This window comes from Schistocerca serialis, chromosome 3, assembly GCF_023864345.2.
Source record: "Schistocerca serialis cubense isolate TAMUIC-IGC-003099 chromosome 3, iqSchSeri2.2, whole genome shotgun sequence".
NCBI lineage: Eukaryota > Metazoa > Arthropoda > Insecta > Orthoptera > Acrididae > Schistocerca > Schistocerca serialis.
In genome coordinates this window covers 409,564,867-409,575,150 of record NC_064640.1, presented here as the reverse complement: position 1 = coordinate 409,575,150, position 10,284 = coordinate 409,564,867, and the positions used below count along the sequence as shown (strand labels likewise).

Genomic DNA, 10,284 nt, shown 5'->3' with positions numbered 1-10,284 from the left:
ACAATGAATTCACGGTGTTCTTATTTCAATTTCCAGGAGTGTATCAAACCGCGTCCACATCAGCCGTGCCTCGCCAGGGGAAGAGATTCGGTGCAGCGCGGCGCATCTGGAGTGGGCGTCAAACCGCTCAGCTCTGCGCAATAACACACAAGTTCCACTAAATATCCGTACATCAGAGGAAATGTTTCGCTCGTGTGCGCCCTGTTTGTGCGGCTTTTCTCGTTTATCATTTTTATTGACGCGCGCCCACGCGCGCACACTGGAACATTGCTGCGCACCTGCGAACACTCAGCCCCATTCTGCGCAGTTCTGCCTGGATCTGTGCCGTTCTGCGCTGCTCTGTACAGCGCGTTTTTGTTTGACGCGGAATGGGGCAGAGTATTCATTCATAGGTGCCGGGCAATGTTCCAGTGTACGCACGCGCGCGTCAGTAAAAATGGAAAATGAGGAAGCTGTCCAGACAGACATCACACACATCCATGCCCGAGGCAGGATTCGAACCTGCGACCGTAGCAGTCGCGCGCTTCCGGACTGAAGCGCCTAGAACCGCTCGGCCACCGCGGCCGGCTGCCACAGCGGAACGTCTTACCTGGGTGTTGTGTGATGAAGTGCGGCGCGGCCGCTGTCGGCGTGGCTTATGAATAGAAGAAAATTGAGTTTTTCTTATTATACAAAATGTTTGAAAATAAAATATGTAAAAAAAGTGGTCCCTTAAGTTAACTGTAAATAAATTACGGTAGCAAAATACAGGGTAATTTTTTCCCCCGTGTACATACTATAGGGATTAATCGGTGAGAGGATACAGAACAAGTAAGGTCTAATGAATTTACGTCCGGAAATGCATGGGTTCCATGGTAGTGACCATGTATACAGTCATTCATTGTTACAGAGACTGCGTTCTAATACGCGCTGGACCATACAGCCACGGTTACAGTATTTTCAATAAGCTACCACAAGAACTCGAAAATCTTAGCAGTAGCCTAAACTCTTTTAAGCCTAAACTGAAGAGTTTCCTCATGGCTCACTCCTTCTATTCTGTTGAGGAGCTCATGGAAGAGCTAAAAAATTAAGCAAATTCCAGTGTTACATTGTTGATTTTCTTCATTTAAAGTTACGACTTGTCACCTGAATATGTTTTTTTATATTTCATTTTATCTGTTTCTAATATCGTGTTATAATTTCATGTATCGACTCGTTCCATGACCATGGAGACTTCTCCTTAATTTGGTCCCACGGAACAACAAATAAATAAATAAATAAATAACATATTCACATCAACGAGGCTTCATCCGAACAATGTCAAAGGCAGCATGAATACGCTGCTCCAGTGTCTTCACGTCTGGAAGGCGCTCTGCATACACGATACTTTTGAGATGGCCCCATAACCAGAAATCGTACTGGTTGAGATCCGATAAACGAGCAGGCCATGCAGTGGACCCCGATCCATCGACGACGGAAGACACGACTGAGATGCGTCCGGACGTTAACGGCGAAGTGGGCTGGAGCACATCATGAAGCAGCTACACAGCCCTTCGAACCACCAGTGGGACTTCTTACAGCAGGGGAGGCAAAGTCACCCGCAAGAACCGCCGACAATTCCGGCCTGTTAGGCGACGTGGAAGGAAGACTGGTTCCAAAATACGGTCGCCAATAATCCGAGCCCACACATTCCGGCTGCTAACGATTTGCTGTAACCATACCGTGGGGGGTCTGCATACTTTCCCAAAGATGACTATCATGAAAGTTGAAGATACCACGCTGCATAAATGTGTCCGCATCTGTGGATAGGATGGATCACACAGATCCCAGAATCGTGGTTGCCTGATGGAAAAAAGGGGGAGGGGACAAAACTGCTCCCGATGTGCAAAATCTGTCGCTAGTAAGCCCTGCACACGCTTAAGTGACAACGGAAGTGACAATTGTCATGGAGAATGTTCCACACGGTCGTCTGGCTCATTCTGTACTGACGGACCAACTGCCTGGTACTGAACGGCGGTCGCCTTCCAGTGTGTTACATTTTTCTCCAAGTCTGATGTCCGAACATTTCGGGCACGTCCTTCATGATTTCCTGCTTCCTGAAAAAACCCTGTTGTTGGCGGGAATAGGTCACCTGATACAATCTTGCTGCCTGCCGCCCATTACCATTTCCCTTTCCATAAGTAAACACCATGTTCGGCAAGCCCTCGATTCGAATACGGAACCATTGTGTATGACGCTGTATCACATCCACTACAAGGTGAGTCAGCTGGAGAATTGAATCGGACACAACATTACCAATTAATATGGCAGAAGAGGGCTCTAGGGCATGACGTATCAGGAACAGTACCACTCTCTAGGAGGAAATCATGCATACCGTAACTGTGGCTGCATGGCACAGCACGTATTAGACAGCAGTCTCTGTACGAAGTATGATGGTTGCTAGCATGGAAACCATGCATTTCCGGATACAAGTTCATTAGATCTTTTTTGTTCCATATCCTCTCATCAATCAATCCCTAGAGTTTGTACACGGTGGAAAAAAATCACCCTATATATCTTTATTCTCATACCAAAAGCGTCGAAGAGTATGTCATGCCATTTTATAGTGTTGGAAAGCGGTATAGCTTGCATGAGGAAGCTAAGTGGGTTATTTTAATTTATTTCGTTTGTTTAATAACAAAGGGCGTTTCTGATGGTATCATATATTCGTATTCGAAACAAGATCCAGTGGATCTCAAGCTTCTGAAGGCTTATATAGTGGTTATTCATATATTTCAGGGGTGGCATACCCAAAGGGAATTAGCAACTACGATGTTACATAGTGAACAATTCGTCAGAAGTCATTGGAACACTGTAATACAATACCAGTTTCATTTTACGTACATAATCATTTCAGATGCTTGTTTGTTAAATTTAAAGATACATCAAGCGAATTCAAATAGAAGCCCCTGCAGTAGTGTATATACATACGTTTCCACCAGGTATCTTGGTATATCATTAAATGTACAAGCATAAGAAATGATGATGAACTGACGTTTTCCTGCGAATAATAAACGGCTGTTTCTTGCAGTTATTGATCAACCAAACGAAACATCGGTACCCAAACGACAATAAAAATGTCATTGAAACGTCATTGTGAAATGTTTTCCCATCAATTAAGCTTTGCACCTAATATTCAAATGTACCTCGACTTCTCCGTACCCTCATACGTTATGTTCAAACCAGAAGAAATTTGGAAACGCTAGTGCTATCTTAATAGAATCTGACAGTGTTGCAAATACAAATAAGGTTATACTTTGATTGAAGCAATGCTAGATAATTCCCCACGAAACAACAAAATAATAAAGGGTACAACCACTGGTCGTTTATAACTTTCACGAAGCTGACATTTGGTTTGCTGTCTTTTAATCACTTAATTAAAACTCCACATTTGCACTCCGATGATGAATAACTGGAGGACGTACAACATCACAACTTCTATTTTGGGAAGTATGACTCTGTAAGCACTGACAGTGCTAACATATACCGTTTCAAACAAATGTTTAGCATTCTGCCAAATAAACAGGCATTTATGACACTTGTGGATCTGCTCATGGTCTGTTCCATTTCATTGCTAATTCAGTGATTTGTGATAATGTAGTCTTTAGATTCATTAATCTTCACACATCGACTGCACACTAAAAAGAGTATTCAGATAAATGGTCTTGATGGATGGTAAAACACACGTATCTTCATAACTGAAAATAAGTATCATTCGACTGTCGATATCCGAACTACGGTACTTACGTTGCAAGAATAACTTTTCCCTGGCCTGCATCAGTTACTGAAGCTGAAAGACTGTTAAGTTCATTGGGAAGAATAAAGAGTGGTCTATGATCCACACTGACGCAAAATAGATTATTTTATTAAGTGGTAATTGCTATGGACTCTAATGAATGGTGTAATTCACAAATTTGCCAAAAAAAATGCAGAGGTTTGTTATTATCTTTTCTATTATATCAAATAGTTATAATTTTCAATGTTTCCATTATAATATAAAACACTGAAATATACATTTTTAAAATGCTTTAACATACAAATTAACCATCACATTCTTTAAAATATTTGTTAGAAAACACCATTACATGTTTATAATAGTTTTTAGTAAACCATATATGCGGCTACATATACCACTACGGAAAGACTACTGACCCACATCATTATAGGTAGGTATCATTTTCTACAAAAGTTTATGTATTACCCACAAAGTTGTTTTGAAGGAACACATATCTTGGATATGGGAGCTCTTCTGGTGTCAGCTACAGCAAACCTATAAAACAGAGCAGTAACATCTATTGAGTTTTGTTTTTCTTGGTTGGGAGCAACATACAGAAATTTAAATATTCAGGAATCTATAAGACATACAAAGTTTGTAGAAACTGCAAGACATGAATAACTAATAACACTTAGTGTTTTATGTAGTTGCAGTGCATTTATAGACTGCTCTATTTTGCTTATCGTATTGTTTTAAAAATGAAGTAAGTAGTTTTTTACCACCATTAAATAACTATAACAGCTCACAAGTTTTCTGCATTGAGAAATAATGCAAAACTGTGATAATTTTCACATCATTTATACCACAAATTCCAGTTCCATGTAGTAATGCTAAATGCGTATCATACTAATTACAGTAGGATGCCACATATGCTAGATACACTATTTAAAAACGCCTTTATTTTTGTGATGTTCAATGTTGTGTTGTATAAGAAGTTCCTTATAGACTTTGAAACAATCATGAAACCGCTGTCTCTAATTTAAATAACGGTAGCGCCTATTACATCACAGTTAAATGCTGAGCACCATCATCTATCAATCTGAATTTCATTTTAATGTTATCATAAAGCGATACTTTTGTGTTAATTTAATTAATGAACAAGCATAGAACTTATTTTTTATGGCATAGGCTAATACTTTTCAAATATGACTATAAAAATTTTCCAGAGCACATACTATTTTAATTTACAGATCACTACATTTACAGTCTGTTGCAGTAATTTGATTAGAAGTCTGAATGCCCTAAACTGAAGTTTTTTTGTGATTGACATTGATAACTTCTAATTAACAGTTTGGTACCCTTATGTTGCTTAGTCCTCATGTTGCATACGTGTTAAATCCAACTTTTGTTTTTTTTCTAGCTCAGGCAATTACCTAAACGTACTGTCCCTGATTGTAGCGCTCACTTCACACCATGTGATCTCTGTGCATCACTTGTTTTTGCTTCTGCAAGCACCCAGTATGTTTCATAATCTGACTGAAGAAAGCTGTTGATCGCAGTGACAGCATGACTTCGTGAAATAAAGGCAACTTCTGCGTATTTTTGGAATTTTGAACTATAATGCGTGTATAATATGTCGTAATATAATATACCCTACGCTGTAGAATAAATGATTGTTTACTTCCTCGAAACAATACTGCGATTCATTTTTTACGATGTAGCTGTGAGTCTACATTAGGTAACGACGTACGCTTTCACATTCATAAGAGTGAATACAGGAGGAAAAAGACAGCGACGAAGAAGAAAAGGAAAGTATTGACAAACTTGATGCATTTCCAATTATTAACGCCCCAGAACACTAAAGCCTGAGCCATCACCAACAGCAAAAATGTTCCATGCCACGCATTTAACTAGGCTGATGAATAAAACCTATAAACGTTGTTTACGATGTGGGTTGCTTTGGTGAAAGGGTTTCACATTTGTGCATTGCACTAATTGCGAATTATACCTTTGTGTCGCAGAAAAAAGTAACTAATTTCTGCAATTCCATGAAAAATAGCAGAGTCGGTTACATGCGTATGGACTTCAAAAAGTAAGTTACGCTTGTCATCCCACCCTAAGATCATTGCGCAACAAGAGTGGAGCATTATCGGAACATAGTACTGGTGTCCTGCAGACACAGTCTGCTGCGGTAAGGATGACAAGTGCTTGACAGTGTGAAAGAACTGGTGCGGTATCTGGAAATGTAGTCTGTTGTGGAAGTAATCGGGAAGTACGATTCTTGAGGGCAAAACGTGTAACTTGCACATACACTTATCAGCCAGAATATTATGACATTCCACCTAATAGCCGGTATGTCTAGCTTTGGCTCGGATAACAGCGGCGACGCGCCGTGGCGTGGAAGTAATGAGGTCTTGCTGCGTCGCAGGAGGGAGTTGGCACTACTTCTGCATGCACAAGTCACCTAGTTCCCATAAATTCCGGGGAGGGGGCGTTGAGTTCTGACGCCACGTTCAATCACATCCCAGATGTGTTCGATCGAGTTCAGCTCTGGCGAGATGGGAGACCGTCACATCAATCGGAACTGTGTTCCTCGAACCACTCCATCACGCTCCTGGCCTTGTGACATCACGTATTGTCTTGAGAAATGCCACTGCCGTCGGGAAACGTGATCGTAAAGAAGGAGCCTATGCGGTCTGCAACCAGTGTACGATACTCCTTGGCCGTCGTGGTGACTTGCACGAGCTCCACTGGACCTGTGGATACCCACATGAATGTTCCACAGAGCACCGTGGAGCCGCCGCTAGCTTGTCTCCGTTCCGCAATACAGGTTTCAAGGAGCTGTACCCCTGGAAGATGACGGATTCGCGCCTTCCCATCGACATGCTGAAGTTGCCGATGTCGTGGTGTTAACATTGGCGCATGCATGGTCGACGGCCGCGGAGGCTCGTCGTCAGGAGTGTTTCGTGCAATGTGTGATCAGAGACACATGTACTCTGCCCAGCATTAAAGTCTGGTGTTAGTTCTGTCACACATCGCCACCTGTCCTGTTTTCTCAGTCTGCCCAGCCTACGACGTCCGACATCTGTAATGAGGGGTGGCCGCCCAGCCCCACGACGTCTGGACGTGGTTTCACTTTGGTTTCTCCACGAGTTGAAGACCACAGCACTCCTCGAACACCCGAAAAGTCCTGCAGTTTTCGAAATGCTCGTGCCGAGCCTCCGGGAAATCACAATATGCTGTCGGTCAGATTCAGATACATCGCGCGCCTTTCCCATTTACACACGGACAGCGCGCTCATTGATACTACATACGCCGTGCGTGTGTCTGACACCAGTCATTCCTCGCCAGGTGACGCTCCTATCGCCTGGATGGATTAATATCGATAGCAGGTTGGTGGTCATAATTTTCTGACTGATCAGTGCAGATTCACAGTGAAATTCTGGAGGTATATGGACCAAATGCAATGTCGCGTCCAGTGGTAGTGAAATGGTGTCAACAATTTGACCAGTGCCGCACAGACGTGGGTGGTGATGATGAGAAATTCCAGGTCCTGCTCATGCGGTTTCCATCTTTTCAGCAAGCTGGATGAACGTCTTGGGTAGAAAGAGATTGTCCAGTGATGAGGATGTTCACACACCAGTTATCAAATGGATCCGTGACTACGCAGTGAATTTCTATCGTCGAAGAATTGAACGATTGGTACAACATTCCGTCTGTTGTGTGCAGACACTTGGTGACCACGTTGAAAACTATAGTCGTTAATCTGTGTCACTTTGGAGCATAGTGCAACATTCGATAAAAATTACCTGTCACGCTAAAATAATGTGCAATCTGCTTTTTGAACTATCCTCGCATATAAAATTTTCTGATTGTTACGGACTTGTTGTAGATGAGACTACCTATTACTGTAAGGTACACACAACTCTGTAAAATCAAATAGACTGTTTGTTTAGACAGACCTTACAAACCTAAATGTAGATGTTTCTATCCGTCTCAGTCTAAGGATACTTGAAATATAGTTTAGTATTTGTAGAATAAAAATCGAGTATACTTTAAGAAAGAGTGTTAAGCACCATATAACGCACAAGAAAATCTTTTACAGTGGTTTTAGTGATTTAATGACAATGAACGCCACACACAAAACCCTAAATAACATGTTGTCGGACTTCCAGCTGCATCAAGTGGTTATACATCCATGAGATTTCGGCCAACTGCTTCTCAGCCATTGTTAAATGGTAATTGACTGCTTTGTGGTTGCAGACCTCGTCTTTACATGGAAATGGTACCGGCTGTGACGTCAACGCTGCCTAGGCCGTCGTCATATTAAAGAACTTTTATTTATTTATTTCGTCTCTGCTGTGCTCGCCCTCTCGATGACCCAGTTCCACATTGTACTCTTCTGGAAACCGGCGTGATGGTGTTATTTGATAGCCTGATCTCCGTAGCTGCAATATTACCCTGTACCAGAAACCCTAGCCTTCGTGACGATAGAGGTCTCACGGTATGCAGTGTCCATTTCCCAATAAGTGTTTAGCTGTCGCCTTTTTATCTGCGTAGCACAGGCGCAGACATCTCTCACGTTCAGTTCGGCGTTGTTCTATGGTGCTTTTGGTCTGCCCTGTCCGCACTCGTAAGGAATTTTTTAAATGCCGAGAGCTCTAGCTACGTTATCTTTTCCAATCCACATGGGTTGGTGTATTTTAGCTGGAGGCCTGAAAAGCAACATGCGTGTCTGTTTCTTCAGCAGATACCTAATCCATCGCCACAGAATACAGTATGAGAAAACCGGAAGTCTTTTACTCTACTCCAAGGCGTTGTTCTGCTCCGGAAAACTCCCGAAATTCCAAAGACGATTTGTTTTCACAGCTATATCGACGATGCTTTGGTCGTCTGGCCGTATGGACATGAAAAACTTGGGGGAGTTCATTGAACACCTCAGCAGCATGCATGAACTCATCAAGATCACGATGGAGGTTTAAAAAGACGGTACCGTGCCCTTCCTTGATTTTTTTCATCCACTGAAAACCCTACTGGCGGATCAGCCACAACGTATACAGAAAATCAAATCATACGGTCCGGAATCTGCACGGTTTCAGCCACCACCACGCTGCTCAATAGCGCACTGTTCAATGAACCATGGTTCATCGAGAGGGATCCGATTTGTCTCCGAAATTTTACCACAAGACCTGAACCAACTGCAAAAGGTTTTCTGTGAGAATAACTACAACAACAAACGCATATCACCCGCAATTTTAGGAGGTAACCTCAAGATATACGAAATATATGAGACAAGCCAAATACCCTCAGACCAGAAGAAAAATTCAATAATTCCAGTTCCAAAGAAGGCAGGCGCTGACAGGTGTAGATATCAATGTAACAAGTCATGATTGCAAAATGCTGAAACCAATTACTTACAGAAGAGTAGGAAAACCTAGAAGTCATCCTCGGCGAACAACAGTTTGGGTTCCAGAGAAACGTAGGAACATTAAAGGCAGTGCTGACCGCATCCACTTATCTTAGGCGATAGGTTAAAGAAGGGCAAACCTACGTTTATAGCATTTGCAGATTTAGAATAAACTTTCGACAACGTTGACTGAAATGTTCTCTTTGAAATTCTGTAGATAGCAAGGACAAAATGCAGGAATGAAAAAGTTATTTAAAACTTCTACAGAAAACACGCTGCAGTTATAAGAGTTGAAAATAGTTAAGTGGGAGATACGACGACGTTGTAGCTTCTTCCCAACGTTATTCAATCTGTAAATCGAGTAAGCAGTGAAGGAAACCAAACAGAAATTTGGAAGAGGGATTAAGTTCAAGGAGAAGAAACAAAAGCTTGTTTCCTCTCAGACATAGCAAAGAACTTCGAAGAGGAGCTGCACAGAATGGGTCATTTCTTGAAGACGGATTATAAGATGAACATCAACAAGAGTAAAACAAGGATAATGAACAGTAGACGCGCTAAATCGAATGATGCTAAAGGCATTAGATTAGGAGATGAGACACTAAAATTAGTAGATGAGTTCACCTGTTTGCGCAAAATAACTGGTAATGGCAGAAGCAGACGGGATATGAAATGCAGACTAACAACAGAAGGAAAGCATTTCCGATAAATAGGAGTTTGTCTACATTTAATATAAATGTTTTTTCCTAGAGGTATTTGTCTGGAGTGTAGCCTTGAACTGAAGTGAAACTTGGACGATACGCAGTTAAGGCAAGAAGCGAATAAAAAATTTGAATTGTACAGCAGAAGAATGTTGAAGATTTGATGAGTAGTTCGAATAATTGGTGCTGAGGTACTTAATCGAACAGGGCAAAAAAAAAAAAAGAAATTTACGCCACAACTTGAGTAAAAGCAGGGCCCGATTGATAGGACACATCCTGAGGCATCTAGGCGTTGTCAATTCGGTAGTTAAGGGAAGTATGGTGGGTTTAGATGGTAAGGAGGTTCAAGCGGGTGTAGGTTCCAGTAATTAAGCATTGACGAGGAGGTTTTTCACAGTGTAGACTAGCGTGAAGAGCTACATCAAACCAAGGAAGTGGCCGATGGA

The 10,284-nt window shown here is 41.9% G+C and overlaps 1 protein-coding gene across 1 annotated transcript in view; it reads right to left on the bottom strand.

The window, feature by feature from the left end:
- Positions 1 to 3,953: 3,953 nt before the first annotated feature.
- The window catches only part of LOC126470896 (uncharacterized), an 83,317-nt gene continuing 76,986 nt past the window's right edge, over positions 3,954 to 10,284 (bottom strand). The window contains exon 5 of the mRNA XM_050098921.1: positions 3,954 to 4,288. The gene's annotated coding sequence lies outside the window, so the exon portion shown is untranslated. The remainder of the gene's footprint in view (positions 4,289 to 10,284) is intronic.